Genomic DNA, 14,178 nt, shown 5'->3' on the forward strand with positions numbered 1-14,178 from the left:
CCCCGCGATCGGCGGCGGCAGTTCGGCGGCAGGTCCTTCGCTCCTAGAGGGAGTGAGGGACCTGCCACCCCCGAATTGCCGCACATGCCGCCCCTCTCTCTTGGCCGCCCCAAGCACCTGCTTGTTAAGCTGGTGCCTGGAGCCGGCCCTGGCGCCGACCCTCAGCCCCAGCTGCACGGTAGTGGACTCCAAGCACAGGGCTTTGGGCGCCAACCCCTGGCTCCGGCCGCAGGGCAGCAGGTGCTGACCCCCAGCTCCCGCCGCGGAACTGCCTTCCTGGCCTTGCATCCATCCCCCCATTGCCTTGGTCCACGGCTGCCTCCCTCAGCATCTCATCCACCCCCCCCCATTGCCCTGGGCCATCACCATCTCCCTCAGCCCCGCATCCATCCCACCATTGCCTCTGGCCCCTGCTACCTCCTCCTGTGTCCCCACCCTCCAGGGTTTAATGGGTCCTGGGGCTTGCTGAGAAAAGTGATATTAACAAACATGCAAGTATCACTTTTCACAGCATACTTACTAGCTATCTGTGAAAAGTGATATTTGTATGTTTGTTAATATCACTTTTCATAGCCTCCCAGGTAGCTACTAAGTGTGCTGTGATATTAACAAATATACAAATATCATTTTTCACAGCAAGCCCCAGGATCCATTAAGCCCTGGATGAGGGCGGGGGCGGACAAAGGGGGAGGCAGCATTATTTTTGTTATTGAGTCTGCAAAAAACCCTACAAATATACATTACAATCAAGTATCAAAGGGGTAGCCATGTTAGTCTGGATCTGTAAAAGCAGCAAAGAGTCCTGTGGCACCTTATAGACTAACAGACGTATAGGAGCATGAGCTTTCGTGGGTGAATACCCACTTCTTCGGATGCATGTAGTGGAAATATCCAGGGGCAGGTATAAATATGCAAGCAAAAGTGAGTAAGGCTAGAGATAACGAAGTTAGTTCAATCAGGGAGGATGAGGGTGTTCACACCTCAACTGCTAGAAGAGGGCCTCATCCTCCCTGATTGAACTAACTTCGTTATCTCTAGCCTTACTCACTCTTGCTTGCATATTTATACCTGCCCCTGGATATTTCCACTACATGCATCCGAAGAAGTGGGTATTCACCCACGAAAGCTCATGCTCCTATACGTCTGTTAGTCTATAAGGTGCCACAGGACTCTTTGCTGCTTATACATTACAATGATTTGGATGTGTATCTGGGCATATTAATTGTTTTGCCTAAAGTTAATTAAGTATTTTAGTAAAAAAGTGTCAGTGCGGCCACCACTGAGAATTGGTGGCCGCACTCTGAGGCCACCAAAAAATGTGTTGCAAGAACCCCTGGTCTAGACCGCCCAATACAGCCCTCACAAGAAAAAGGCATCTTGCCATGTACACAGCTTTAAAAAGCAACGTTAATTTGTGTGTGTGTGTAAAAATACATGATGGCTGAATTCTGTTATGACATTTACGTTCATGAGTGAGGAGCGCAGGCAGAACTCAGAAGTGGATATAAATGTCATAAAAGATTAGTCATCATGTATTTTATCAATGGAATGAACATGGTGTGTATTTTTGTCTCCTACAGCTAATCTTTAGGAGTAAAAGGGCCGTCCTTAGGATTTATGGGGCCCTATGCAGTATTATTAAACTGGTGCCCCTATGCCCAACGGCTGCCCGGGATCGCAAGTGTATTTTAGATAAGGGTGGTCATTTGAAGGATTTATTTCAAAAACTATATGTCTGAAGATCCAAACATTTAAGGCTAAAGATGAATACTCAGATTGTGCATCTAAAAATCTATGCAAGGATTTTTTAGAGATGTGATTTTATAATCTTCAGCAACACACTAATGAAATATTTTAAAGCAAATTTTAAACTAAGGTCCTGTAGACTGACATATTCTGAGTAAATATTACAGTCATGCAGAACTGTTTTTGTCAGTACATTCAGAAACTGACAGTATATACCTGGGGGTTGGCAAATGCCTGTTAAATGGCTTCATCACCACTTGAATGGCTCTTTAACAGTTTCAGTGTTGTGCTAATAGGTCTGGCAGGCCGGAAGCTTTTTCACTTTTAGGTACTAGATCCCCTCTGGAGGAAGACTCACCAGGCTCCAGCAGCCAGCTGTGGTAGGAGCTTGTAGGAGGGTCAGACCAGGAATAGGAAAGCCAGGAGGGTGGACACTAAGACCCAGGGGTTCCCCAAATTTTCAGGTGCCCTACGCAGCCGCATATGCTGCGTATGCCTAAGGACGGCCATGACAGCTGCGGAACATTAAGGCCCTGAATATAGGGGTGCAATTGCTCTCTATTTGCCAGCACAATTACTCACAATGGGTAGTTGCAGGCACAAACAGTTAACTGTGAGCATTTGTTTGCACCAGTTTGAATGCACAGTGGTAGTAAGCCTGTGTGCAAAGTAGGTAAGCAACTATAAACATAACACACACTCTATACACATACGCAAATTTACACAAAACTCAACTAGATATTACCACTTGTCTCACCACTTGCTTTATCGGTTCTATTGTCTACGCAGGGAAATTACCCTGTGTTATCATATCATCTTGAGGAGCAGAGGTAACTCAGCTCGAGTTAACTGTTCTAGCTTGAGTGAGAGTGGTCACACTGCAAAACAGCACTCAAATAGCCCAGAGTGATTAGACCAGCAGCACAGAGTAGCTGGTAGGGTTGCCAACTTGGTAATATTTTAAAAATGGACACTCCAGCAAGAGTGCTGGAACATCCCCTGCCCTGCCTCTTCCCCCTGAGGCCCCACTCCTGCCCCACCTATTCCCCCCAAAGCCCTGCCCCCCATCCACTCCTCTTCCCCCCTCCCCTCATTGCTCACTCCTTTTCCCCTCCCACCCCCTTGCCCGGGTCAGGAGGGACTCACCTGCGGAGCCAGGGCTGGGAGCTGCAGATGCCTGATGCAGGTAGGAGGCGGCCCCAGCTGAGTAGGGGCGGGCGCAGGTGATGACCTGGCACCTCCCCACCTCCCCCACCTGCAGTAACCGGACATTGGGTGTCTGGTTAGTAGATCTGACCGGACACTGTCGGGTCCCCTTTTCGACCGGACTTTCCGGTTGAAAACCAGGCACTTAGTCACCCTATGCTGAGTCCACACTGAATTACAAGCTCCAGCATCAGCAGCAATCAAGTTTCAACCCTCATACCCTGGTGAGCCAGCTAGCTTGAGTTTAAAGCACCACTTAATTCAAACTAGAGATTTTTGTTCATGGACAGGAGTTGGATTAGAGGCAACACTTGAGATAATATTGAAGCGAAGACAAGCCCTAATACAATATTAGACTCCAAGTATAGACATAGACTTGTGTTTAACCTTATGTCATCTGATAATCCCAACCATGACAGTCCCTGTCCACACTGTGTGCTAAATTGTAAATTGTGCTTAATGTCACGTAAGTGACCGCAACTCCTCGGGACCAGGTTCTGCACAGATGCCTTTTCCCAGTGTAGATAAACCTTATGACTTGAGGACAACCTATATTCCCAAAATGGGATCTTGACAACAGCTCAAATTCTTCTCTTAGTAACATTGGTATAACTTCAGTGAACATAAGAATGGCCATACTGGATCAGACCAAAGGTCCATCTAGCCCAGTAGCCTGTCTTCCGATGTGGCCAATTCCAGGTGCCCCAGAGGGAATGAACAGAACAGTAATCACCAAGTGATCCATCCCCTGTCGCCCATTCCCAGCTTCCGGCAAACAGAGGCTAGGGACACCATCTCTGCCCATCCTGGCTAATAGCCATTGTTGGACCTAGCCTCCATGAACTTATCTTGTTCTTTTTTGAACTCTGTTATAGTCTTGGCCTTCACAACATCCTCTGGCAAGGAGTTCCACAGGTTGACTGTGCGTTGTGTGAAAAAATAGTGGCGTTACTATGAGCGGAACATAAGAGCAGAATATAGCTCTTAATATCCTGGAGCAAAAGAAGTGATGTTTGGTGCTGGTCAAATCATTTGGAATGAATTTCTTTACTTTGTTTTCCTTTTGTGAACCATTTCTGAACAAACTGTGACTATCTCAAATGTATTCATTAATGTAATCAATTAATGAAATGTTTTACATCAATTGGACAATAAATAAAATAATAATTAAAAATATTCATCAATATTGTTCAGTGACTGATTCTTCCTCTGTAGTTTGTGAGCGTTTGACCTTGGAATGTCGTGTTAGGTTTATCATTATAACTACACAATAAAATGTATTTAGAGGTGTTTTGCATTGGTTGACTGCTTTTGGAACGTTTACATTTTTTCACTTATTTTCTACAGCCATCTGCAATTTAGCTTTATTCTCTGCCTGTGACTGCAGATAGATAGTCCTATAATCTTTAATAGAACTGAGGGGGATAATGCATAATGAATAATTTAGTAAATGAATTTTGGCCTCTTTTCCTGTTCATGAATTCTTTGTGAGCGGTTCATGATCGTCTCACATTTAGTTGTTGTTCAAAAGTATCCCCTGAATAATTCCAGCTGTTAATTCATGGTCTGTTGATTGCTTGTGAGCAGTTTGTTCTGAATAGTCAATAATAAAAATGGGAGCTGTGCTGATTAGCACTGATTGGATGCATAGCTCACAAGGTATTGTTTCTGTTCCATGACTGGATAAGAGTAACTCTTCAAACTGGGTTTACTAATTCAAAATTCACTTTCCATGAGTATTCTCTACTAATCACTTAAAAATTGCTGTTTTCACCACTAATCCCAGAATTTGCTAGACTATTCTGGGAAAGCAAACATAAGAGAGGACAGGCACAAGTAAAAGTAATTCATTTTTCCTAAGTGAGCAGATATTCACAGTAGTACTTTTTGAGCTATTTGCCCAGCTATAGTTTCAGGAATAACAAATTGCACTTGCCATGTCTACATCATTTTCAGCCTAATTTTTTTTTATAGATTGTGTAAACGTTTCCCTACAAACAGCTACCACTGAAACACAGCCACCTCTGATGTGATAATATGCAATTTGGATGGAGGATTTGGATTCCAAACCCCTTTCAAAGTTTGGGACAGTTCAGGTCAGGGGTTTTTGATTTAGACCTTTCTCTGGTAAATAACTGAATTGGAATATGCAGACAGTCATATTTCAATAAGGAATGTTCCTCTAGTTGTTCCTCCAGTGCAAACCAATGACTTTTTATTATGACAGTCATGACTACAGCTCTTTAACAAGTAACTTCCATTGTCATACAAGTAAAATTAGAAAAAAAGGTTAAGGGACATTGAAACAATGAGTAGCTGGGAGAAGGTCAGTGTGACCATGTGTCCAATCAATAATCCTTGTGCCTCTTTAGAATCTGACAATTCACTTGGGACCAGCCAGGAGAACAATCTGAGAGCTAGCAGGGTCCTCGGGAATACAAATTTGACAAGATTGCAGCGTGCTTGCAAAGACAAACAAAACATCAACACAATGGCTTGCTGTCCTTTTTTCCAAGGCTTGCTATAATATCTGATTTGATTTACCTTTTATGAGTTTGTTCTATCCTATAGACTATAAGTCTGCGGTAAATGAAACAGATTGTGCTCAGAAGGTTTAGGATGAAATATTTCCTGTCCTTGCTCAATTTACAGGATTGTGGGTCTAGGATATTATTTTTCCCCGTGTTATAGATTTTAGTTGGGCTTCTAAAAAAGAAGAAGAAAATTGCTAGTTATATAACATTTGTAGGCTATGAAAATGTATTATTATTATATTAAATTCAGGAAAAAGGCTATAATAACGGTGGGGTATTAGGATAAGAGCTTAATGCAAAGCCTATTAAAGCCAGTAGGAATCTTTCCATTAACTTCAGCCCGTTTTGGATCAGGCCCTAAGTGTAGTCTTTAAAGCTTTGGGAGCATTAATGTTTTCTGCTCTCTGTTTTAATGGTTGAAGCCTGGCATAACTTCAATTATGTGTATGGAGTTATTCTGGCTGTTCATTTATGTGACTGAGAGTGGAATTTGGCCTTTGGAACATAAACAATTTAATTGCATGATATATACCATTTAATTGACATCAGCAAGCCAGTCAGGTAGTAGAAATTCAGAATCTCTAAGCTGGTTGAAATTCTGCTTACCTGACTCAGGAGGGGGTGGGGAAGGGATTTTCAGCTGTCAGGAGCTGACCCTGTATTCTCATGACCCATCAACATGCTGGGTGCCATAGGGGCAAGTAAACAAGACAAGGGCCCTGTCCTGAGGAGCTTCTAAATTCAAGAGGGATAGGACCAAGGAAGGGAAGGCAACACAGAAGGAGGAGACAGGAGCTTAGTGTTACTGCACAAATCTTGCCGATTTGTCTTCTGCTGGCTGGGGAACAAAGCATGCCCCAAGTGCTGTTGCTCTTCGTCAATGCGTTGGGAGCTGCTGCAGCCTGAGGGCGTGCTAACTTGCACAGGAGTTGAACTGGAAGCCAGACATCTCCTAGATTGTGAAGGCATGTGGACTATTTCACTACAACTTGGCTCTGTATGAGGACTGCTGGCACTGTTTTGGTGGTGGTGGTTTTCTTTTTTTCAAACTGTTCCTCTAAATGAAGCCCCCACTTGCAGTTTGCCAGCTCTGGCCTATGAGTCTGTCTACACTGCAGCTGGGAACAAATCTCCCAGTCTGGGTAGATAGACTCACACTAGCAGAGCTCGAGCGAGCACACTAGTAGTGTTGAACATTGCCACTCGGGCTGGAGCTTGGACTACATGCAAATAGGGCTAAGGTGTGAGAGGCTACATGCAAATAGGGCTCAGGTGAAGCCCTGCAAAACAGTCAGGTTGTAGCTTGTGACTTTGTGTAAGAATTCTTTCTCGGAGTGGGGTGGACAGCGCCTGTAAACAAAGTCTAAAGAGAGACTGGGCTTGCCCTTTTTGGGTCCCCTGACAAGTTATTAGTGCAAGAGGTTGGTCCTCGCCAAATAATAGCTCTTTTTATTTCTAGTTTATATAGCCAGTTTTTTATCAGATACAGCATATCATAAGATGTCTGAAAGAAGAACAGAAAGGGCGATGGTCAGATTCAGATGGAATTTGGACATTATCTTGAACAAGAACATCGGGTGAGGGAGTAAAACCACCTTTTCTTTGTGGATAGTTGCATACGAAGGATGAGTCGAAGGACGTGGGTATTGCTCACCTTTATGGCTGATGTAATTGCAACTAGAAGGATTAGGAAATCTCCAATGGACAACCAGTGGTCCTGGTCTCTTTCCATTCTTCTAAGGTATTGCCCCCATCTTGGTACTAAACAAGCCTCAAAAGGCATGTCTAGTACCTTTGCCTCGAATTTCTGGGAAAGACCAGGTGCCCATAGCAATTAATGTCTCCAATGTGTCGCTGCATAGCAATGGAGCAGGCAGCCATGTCCAATACATCATAAATTGCCTTAATGCAGGTTTAACCAGATCTTGTTCTTCTTGAATTATGACATAATCTATGAGCTCGTGCACCCAGAAATAAAATCATCATTGGAAAGACCTTACTCCAAAGGTGAAAATTGAGCTGGCTCTAACAACCAGGCAACCAGGTATACTCACAAACCCACAGCAGGAGAGTAGGCCTTTCTTCCATTTCACCTTGACTCCCCAACCTCTCGCCCTTATGGACGTATTTAAATGCCTCTTTTCCCTTTATCTATCTGAAGATACCGGAGATTAACAAAGATCCAGGAATGGGATGGGTGAAAACGGAAAACTCATGCAAAGTACGCTGGTAAAGATGGGTCTGACTTCTGTAAGTGCTTGGCTGGTTCTAAGAAACTTTAGTAGAGAAAGAGAAAACCATGTTTCACTTCTTATATTTTTGATAAACTTGCTCATTGAAAACTCATTCATGGACTACTTAAGTTTCAATGAGAACCTTTCCATACAGTTAACTTTCTAATACTATTCGTTATTTGAAATTATTCAAGTAATTTTTCGCAATTCTTTAAAACGTTATGGATTGACCATGAGCAGAAGAGCTTGCTGGAAAAAAAATTGCCTGAAAATTCCACCTTTAGGGCAAAAAGTCAAAAGGAGAAAAATGTTGGTCAAAAACTTACAAATTTCAGCCCCAAACTGGACATTTTGATTGGGAAATGCTACTATAGTGCATCATGGGATCTATAGTTTGGGTGCCTCAAACCCCAAAAACTGTAGGCTGGACTACATCACCCATCAATCACTACAGCTTCCCTTCTTGTTGACCACTGTGATGCACCACAGGAGAGTCATGGCTGCAGTGCATCATGGGAGATGTAGTCCACTGACGAGCCTAGCCTATTTCTAATTTCAAATGTTTGGTTTTCAAGAGCTCAATTGTTTGATGGAATTCAAAATTTTCTGCAGAAAGCAGATACTTTTCACACACAAAAACTGTTGTCAAAAATCCAATATTCCATTGAAAACTGGTTTTGATGGAAAATTTTCAACTGACGCTGGTGATCAGTTTTCTGTGAGTATTTGATACTTGTTACTCAAGCTATGTTCCCTAGTCATAAGCGGTCTGCTAAGTGACATGGTATTATTACTATGCCCTATTCCCAAATTGGTGGAATGCACTGCTAGGGCCCTACCAATTTCATGGCTATGAAAAACATGTCATGGACTGTGAAATAAGCCCTTCCCCATGAAATCTGATCTCCCCGTGCTGCTGGGAGTGCCCCAGCCACGGGGCTCCTAGCTGCGAGTCCCAGCCAGCTGGGGAAGGACAAGACTTGTCCTTCCCCTGCATGGTTGCTCGGGGGGCGGAGGGGAAATCCACTTCCTGGTACCTTTTAGGTTGGGATCGCCATGAAATTTCAGATGTAACAGATGAAAATGTGAAATTGACCAATTTAAAAACCTTCTGGCTGTGAAATTGATCAAAATGGACCGTGAATTTGGTAGGGCCATATACATTGCACAAATACTTGCATGTGCACATTTAAAATTCTGTTTCTGCAACCATTTGTGGCAGAAAAACGCAAAACCATAGATATGTTCAGATAGTTAACAACAGCGGGGGCAGGAGCATTGGCAAAACTAGTTCATTAAAAATCTGGGCACCCAGCCCTACCAGTAGGCATGAGCCCAAATCCTTGTATAGTATGTGAACCTCTGTGCTTCTGCCTTGCACTGAGCCTCTATTTACACTCATCTTTCTTGACAAAAAATCATGCTGAGATCCCTTCCCACAACTCCCAAGTAAACCTAATCTGTTGTTTGAAAGGGGTGCCTAGCATTCTCCAAAGAGTCTCTCATTCATTTATTTTGATATTAGCAGTACAGAATAGCTGAAATGCCTTTGTTCACTCATCTTTAGGAAAAAAGTGCCACAGTAGGTGCAAACAACACTTCATAACCTCTTGCACCTGTTGGAGGCCTGCCCTACCTAGAGCTCATGAGGAGTCTAGAATATACACCTCTACCCCGCTATAACGCATCCCAGGGGGAAGGAAAGTCTTCATTAAATGCCAGTTTCCAATGTCTGCTTCCCCCGGCACTGGAGAAAGTATCTTTCTCCTAAAATGACATTTGCTATGACCCTGCCAAAGTCGTTATTGTTAATCAAATAAGATGTGCAAATCTAAATTTTAAAAAAGTGCATATCAATGTATGCAAATTGCAGTGTAAGCTTTTAAACTGCTGGGCTGATAAAAAAAAATCCTTCAGCTTTCTTTGCTGTAATTAAATATATACTGATCTGCCTCTAGGTGGATAAATGCCTTTGCTTGTCTCTTTCTGTGATCATGTTCTCAGAGAAATGACAAATTAATAACTTGAGTAACAACAGTTCAACGGAAACAGCCTGATTACAAATCTTGATAGAAAAAGGTATTGTTACAGGAGAAGTTTCCATTTAGAATGCGGTAAATCAGATGTCTCTCAAGGAAGAAAAGCTGTTTAAAAACTTACATAAATGAAGAAACAGTAAGCAGGAGAGACAGTGCCCGTTTCTCTTATTATATGGGTATGATTCAGTTACAGAAAACCCTCAGAGAGGAGCCAGTTCAATTTGCTATTATCAGAGGGGTTTAGAACCGCCGATCCCTGAGAGCCTCCGGAGCTTTCCTGCATTATTAACTAGGCTTGGCAGTATATTTTCTCCGGTAGAACACAAACTCAACACCTCTTCATTTAGCATGCACATTGGATAGTTCCTGGTTTAATGCAGCACATCTTGACTGCAGCAGCGCTGCGACTTTATGATTTGTTTTTGCCGTTCTGGAGTATAAAGCAGTAGGTTAAATCCTACAGCATTTAGGATATGACCAGTGTCTTCACCGCACTGACCCGATAGGCAGGAAATTGACCAGGTAGCCAAAATCTAATGATCTCATTCATTCCTGGTGATTAACATTTGGTGTCAGATAGGAAATGGAGCCCTTCTTCCCTTTACCTGGCTGGTAGTGACTGTTTTTACCATGGGGTTTTTACCATGGTTTGGTGGTCAATGGGATATGTGTCAATGAATCTCACGCCAGTTCCTAGCAGCGGGTTCTCCACTTCATGAGTCTTCAGAGTCCACCAGCTCAGCTGGTACTCAGCACCACCATCTGCCTTGTTGGACCATGGAGGAGGAACTTATCTCACTGCTGGAGCTGGTCTCACTGGGCGGCTGTCTCTGCTTTAATGACTCTCCAGAGAAAGAACTTCAGTCTCCAGCACTGCAAATCCAGCCCCTTTCTTCAACCCAACATTCTCTTGAGGAAAGACATGAGGTTACTGGGCTGATGTCAGCATCTGTACTTAGAGACAACAGCTGGAAAATGTAGTGTTGTGTCCTTTGCTGATTGTCTCCATTCCTGAAAAGCTGGAGAGAGGCCCGTGCTGAAGGGACCGCACTGCTTCACCTCTCTATCTTCCTCTCCAATTATTGCTTTTATTTTTCCCTCTTCAAGGAAATTTGGAAGCTGAATGAAAGAGAGACGTACTCACCTGGCTTCCTAGCTTGCGGAAACTGTCAGGCTCACAGCTGATGGACAAAGTGCTCCTTTCTGTAGCTCTTGTGTAGTCTGGGCTCACACTGGGTGCAATCCGCTTCCATGCAGAAGGCAGCACCAGGGCTATGCAGTACTCATGTCCCACTTAATTGAGTCGTGCATAGGCTTGGTACTGCCCATCTGCAGAGGGTCGGATTTCACCTTGTCTACGTGGAACTGCAATTAACTCCAATGGAAGGACTATGGACAGAGGGAGTGCTTCAAAGGCAGCAATAGAAACCGCAGAGCAGAGAATTTTCGCTCTAGGTTTTACATTGATTATTTACATTTAGAGGATGCAAAAATGAAATAACAAACTATAACATGCCAGTAAATGTCTGGGGTGAAATCCTGACCCCACTGATGTCAGTGGCAAAACTCCCATTGACTTCAATAGAGCCAGGACACTGATCTCTGCACTCCTGATTCCTTGTTGGGCATTATCCAATCAGCATGATCCTTGAAATACCAGGATAGCTGGTCAGAAAACTGGGCTTTATTTGTATTAGGAAATAGACAGTGTGCAATATTTATTTATAGTTAAGAAGCAATGAGCCCCATTCCTCTATACGGGGCTTAGCCACATGGCAGCGAGATGTTGACTAAGTCCTTGGCTACACTTGCAAGTTAGAGCACATTAAATCAGCCCCGGGCGCCCTAACTCCTGAGATGTCCCCACTGGCAAGGCACTTAGAGCACCTGGACTCTGCAGCTGGAGCGCTCCTGGTAATCCACCTCCATGAGAAGCATAGAGCTTGCTGCGCCCTGGCTGAAACGCCCGGGTGTCAGTGTGGATGATGTGTTGCATTACTGTGCTGTGATTGGCCTCCAGAAACGTCCCATTAGCCCCTGACGTCAAGTGGCCACTCTTGTCATTGTTTTGAACTCGGCTGCAGGCATGCAGATATCCCCTTTCAAAGCTCCGTTTCTGACAGCCGGCATGCTTATCTGCTCCGGGATAAAGCAAACCATTACTGTGGTATGCTGCTGCTGCTGCCAAGGCACATGTGTCTGCGTGTGTGTGTGGAGGTGGGGGGGGGCTGATGTCGGGGTTTCCCCCTGCTGCTGTCTGAACTTACAAGACAGCATACTGACACACTCTCTGCCCCCAAAAACACACTGTCTCTCCCCCCACATATACACAACACACTCCCTGTCACATTCCACCCCCATTTGAAAAGCACACTGCAGCCACTTGCACACTGGGATAGCTACCACAATGCACTGCTCTCTGTAGCATTGCAAGAGCTGCTAATGTGGCCACGCCACTGCGCTTGCAGTTGACAGTGTAATCACATGACAGCGCTTTCCCTGCTATGGTCTCCGAGGGCTGGTTTAACTCCCGGCACTCTACATCTGCAAGTGTAGCCATGCCCTAAGAGATGTCCCAGCAGGGTGGAAGAAATGTTGCCACACCTAACATGGATGTCTCCTGTTCTCAAGGGTTGGACACAGTTGCACCTGTTGGAGGCCTGCCCTACCTAGAGCTCATGAGGAGTCTAGAATATACACCTCTACCCCGCTATAACGCGACCCGATATAACACGGGTTCGCGTATAGTGTGGTAGCAGCGGGGCTCCGGCGGCGCTTTAAAGGGTCCGGGGCTCTGGCTGCTGCGTGTCCTGCCACCACTACCCCGATATAACAGGGTTTCAGCTATAACGCGGTAGGGATTTTTGGCTCCCCACGACCACGTTATAGCAGGGTAGAGGTGTATCAGTGCAAGTGAAGAACAGGGAGAGCCAATCTTGCATTATTGGGAGTGTTGCTGTCTGGCTACCAAGGCCAAAGAGAGATGCACGCAGATGTGCTCCTGATTAGCAAGCTGAGGATTGCAGGGAGGCCCCCTCTCCTCCCAAGGCTCACCCCTTTATTTACCCTGCATGCTGGCAAAGAAGGCAACAGAGGCATAAAGGGCTTGAAACTTACTTCCACTCATTGCAGAAGTAGTCCACCTTGTACATGGACTTGCAATGCAAGACCATACCCCCTCTCATGTTGTTTTCCAATCTCCCAGCTTCGCAGCCTACACCTGAAATCACACAATCAGAGAAAATGTTTTCCTTTAGATCTACCTTGCAGTCATATTAGCCCAGATTTTCAGCACCAGCCTCTGTTTCCACAGAGCCCATCCCTGCTGCATCATCTCCAGCTGCAGGACCCATTGTTGAGTGGCATGAGTAGCTTTGTAGCTTCAGGGCTCTGTTGCTGTCCTTACAGCCAAGCTCCTGCTGGCCAAGGAAACAAAAGACCAAGGCTGAAAATTGATCCCAGAGCTTCCGCAATGCAGGGAAGGACACTGACTACTTGGCAGGTGAGCCCGTGTTATTTCTGGGCAGCAAAATAGCTCACAGATTGCGGCTTTTCTTTACAAATGTACAGGCTTGGACTTGGAGCATGGGCTGAATCTAAACAGCAGATCCAGTGGGAACTTGTGATGTCATATGGTTACAAAATGTTGGAAGTTCTCAATGGTATGTGGATGTCACTAGGGCACTTAATCTCTTTCCAGCTGGCTTTGGCTTCCATCCCCTAAAAGTGAATTGCAGATGTTCCATCTCCTCTAACTTGGAGCCAAAACGTTTGGGCCTTTTTCCATTTTCATTTCACACTATTCACAGTAAAAAGAAGTCTCATCAGTTATAACCTTCCCCCTGCCTCCCTGCCATCATGAATAATGATACAACAAGCTTCTGCTTTTGAATGTTGAAGATGTAAGGAAGCAGCAATGAAATCAACACTAAAATGGCTGGGACATGATGAACGGACGCACATATGTCTCCGGTCCAACTCCTTTCATGAAAAGAAGATCCTTTAGAAGAAGAGGACCCAGAAATTGCTACTACTTCCATTCACTCATGTTTTAATTTGAAAATGAAACCTAACTAGACGGCCAACGTTCAGAGGAGCTATGGGACTTCTCCTATGCCTAGCAATATATTTTCCTATGATGCTGCACTTGGCTTTCAGCTCTTGGAGACCCATACTCAAGAGTTCGCTAGTATTTCTGGTGCAGACACAGGTCCACCCTGTTGTGACGTTATTGATATAATCTGGGACCATATAGAACATGGTTGCAACCAAAGTCCTGTAGTGGCACCAAATCTTGTATAAAGGAGGTCAAATGAGGTGTCTAACACAAGGTTATGGTTTACTGGTTATAATTATGCTGTCTATATGTGTGTATCAATTTTGTAGTTGAAGTTATAAATATTGGCTCTAAACTGTCTG

Source organism: Emys orbicularis, chromosome 12 (assembly GCF_028017835.1).
Source record: "Emys orbicularis isolate rEmyOrb1 chromosome 12, rEmyOrb1.hap1, whole genome shotgun sequence".
NCBI lineage: Eukaryota > Metazoa > Chordata > Testudines > Emydidae > Emys > Emys orbicularis.